Here is a 3465-nt window from a genome sequence, read left to right on the forward strand (position 1 = left end):
ATGGATGGAACTAGAGGGTATTATGCTAACCAAAATAAGTCAGTCAGAGAAAGACAAATGCCATACGATTTCACTTTTTTTATTTTGATTTGATTTAAAAAAACAAAACAGATAATGGGCACCTGGGTGGCTCAGTTGGTTAAGCATCTACCTTTACCTCAGGACATGATCCTAGAGTCCCAGAATCGAGTCCCACATTGGGCTCCCTGCTGAGTGGGGGAGTCTGTCTACTTCTCCCTCTGACCCTCCCCTTCTCATGCTTTCGCTCTCTCTCACTCTCTTTTTCTCTCTCAAATAAATAAGTAAAATCTAAAAACAAACAAACAAACAAAAAAACCAAAACACACAGATGAACATAGGGGAAGGGAGGGAAAAGTAAAATAATATGACAACAGAGAGGGAGGAAAACCATAAGAGACCCTTAACTGAGGGTTGCTGGAGGGGAGGGGGAATGGAGTATCTGGGCATTAAGGAGGGCACTTGTTGGGATGAGCACTGGGTGTTATATGTAACAGATGAATGGTTAAGTTCTATCTGTGAAACGAATATCTCCTGGTAGAAAGAAAATGATATGAGATGGGATCCTGAATCTTCAGGAAGGAATAAAGAAGGCAAAGAGAATAAGGCTGAGCATATGGGAAATATAAAACCAAGTTTTAGAAAATATAAGATAATAAGAGCAAGCAGAATCAAGAGCAAGAAGTTCAGAAGGTAAATGAATGGAATCAGATGGATGGAATACTCACACTGCTTTTGTAATGGTGTAATATTAACTGGAGGTAGATATACTATATTAAAGATACATGTCTCAATTTCTAGAATAATCCCTGAAACTAACCATATTAGTTTCCTGTTACTGCTATAACAAATTAACACACCTTTTGTGGCTTGAACCAACATGAAACTATTATCTTGCAATTCTGGAAATCAGACATCCAAAAAATAGGTCTGATGGAGATAAAATCAGGGTATACAAAGGTTGTGATCCCTCTGGAGGCTCCAGGAAAGAATCAATGCCTTGCCTTTTCCTGCTTCTGGAGGCCACTGGCATTCATGGCTCATGGCTTGTGGCTTCTAGTGGTGGTACTCTGATCTATGCATCCATCAGCACTCTTCCTGCCCTTCCATCCATCTTTTAAGGATCCTTGTGGTTGCATTGGACCCACCCAGATAATCCAGGATAATCTCCCTATCTAAAAAGATCCTTATCTTATTCATATCTTTGCAATGTAAAGTAACATTGACACATCCCAGGAGTTAGGATGTGGGCATAATAGGGACATCACGTGAAGTCATCACTGTTATTCTGTCTACCACTGTTATTATGCCTACTAAACAAAGAAATAGAGCCAAAATATCCATATGGACTATAAAGTGAAATTCTAAAAAATTCACAACTTACCCAAAAGAAGAGAAGAAGAGAGAAACAGAGAAACAAAGAACAAAGGGAGTAAATAGAAAACATGATACTAATGTGGGACACTTAGAACAGAACATGACCTTAATTACATTAAGTTTAAATGGAGTAAATGCTCAAAATAAAGGATAGAAGGTTGCCTTTGTTTTTAAAACACATATTCTAATTTCTAAATCAATAACCTTACTTTAAAAAGGCAGATTGTTTTGAAATCACTGTTCACTCAGTTTCTCTGTGCTTGTCCAAGAATTGCAAGATGCCTGTCTCTTTTGCTTAGTGGTTTCCTGAGCTCTGGCATGTGCAGCCAGTATCTTTCTCCTCAAATAAATATCCACTGCAAAGGCTGACTAGCATTTAATTAGCATTTTCCCCTTTGCAGAAAGAAAGGGGAATGTAGGCCAAGTAAAGTAGAAGCTTTCTCCAAACATCCTTGACTGTGAAATTCTCAGCCCAACACAGGTTGAACTGCCAAAACAATTTTCATCCTACCATTAGTTTCCAAATTCAAAGACTTTGTAGACAAACCTAATGAAATATACGTGGTTAGTATTAGTAGCACATTGCTTAAAAAGGGAGCTGTTCCAGTAGGATTCTCTCTTCTTCTAAGTCCCAGAAACCTAACATGTAAAGTTGGCCAAAAACATTTCCCAAGGAAACTACCCTGGTCCTCTGTGGCACTCACCCATACTTCTCAGCTCAGTATGTCTTACCTTGCTGAACTTCCATGAGTGTGTGCTTTGAATGAATACTGTCACCTTCTTACATATTCAGAATCTTGGTGACTCTTGTTGTGAGAAGGCACCAAACAGAAGGTGGGACGATGAGAGGTCTTCCCACCAGAAATTTTAAAATGGATTTAGAAGACCAAGGGTGTAACTCACAATGCCCTAAAGAGGTGAAATAGGAGATGTGGAGCATGGAAACTGTTGGCAGCAGGTCTCTACTATGTAGACAAAGACTCTTTGGTCAAAAAAGTTCATGGGCAGAGGAAAGCAGAGTCTAGAAAGAGAGAAAACATCCCTGAGCCTGGGAAGCCCTGAGACCAGCTGGTCATGTGCTCTGCCGCCTCTTCCTTAAATCCATTCTTCAATGTCTTAGCTACCATTGAATTCTCGGCCTTTTCAAGATATGATCTCTCCTTCCACTTCTCCTTTTTCTTCATGGGGCAGTCTTCTCCAAGCCACCACCAAGTTCTCTCCAGCTAGGATATTCTCCTCCAAGGAGCTCAGTTATTCCAGTTAAAGCTGAAGTCCTCAAGCTTTAATTTGCCTTTCTGATGTAATACGAACTTTAAACCTTCTGAGTTTATAATCAGTGACATTGTTTTTATTTGCAGCAGAGTTTCTAGATGTGGCAAAAATTGCTATTTTTTTAAATTAAGGCAATTTTAGAAAGTAGAAGAAATATATATATATTTCTCTATACCTAAATATATATATTTTTATCTAGCCATCTATTTTGCTGTATCAGTAACAGCTATTCTTGAAGATGTTTGGAACTGTAAGAATACTAGGCCAACAAATTTCACAATGTTGATGAGAAGTCCACAACTTTAACGATTCACCTTGTCAAATCTGACACAGGCACAAAAGAATATCTCAATAGCTATATTTCAATTAAATAAATAGAATTTGTAAATAAAATCTTCCATACAAAGAAAACCCTAGGTTCATATGATTTGACAGAAATTGCTATCAAAACATAAAGATATCAAAAGAAAAGAAGATTATAGACCAAACCCTCATCAACATACTCACAAAAGTTTCTAAAAATATTAGCCAAAAGGTCTAAAAATGCATAAAGAGTATCAAGTAATAATCAAGTAGGGTTTATTACATGAATTTGAGATTGCAGAACATTAAAAAAATTCATCATTGTAACTCACTATACTAACAGAATAAAAGAGAAAAAATATAATCTTTTAACAAGTGCAGAAAATAAATCTTTTGAAAAAAAATCAATACCTGTTCAAAGTTAACAACTCAGAAATAGGAATATTCCCTTGAGCTGAGAAGGACATCTTCTCACTTATAGCTAATAAACATGAC

Source organism: Mustela lutreola, chromosome 3, assembly GCF_030435805.1.
Source record: "Mustela lutreola isolate mMusLut2 chromosome 3, mMusLut2.pri, whole genome shotgun sequence".
Lineage (NCBI taxonomy): Eukaryota > Metazoa > Chordata > Mammalia > Carnivora > Mustelidae > Mustela > Mustela lutreola.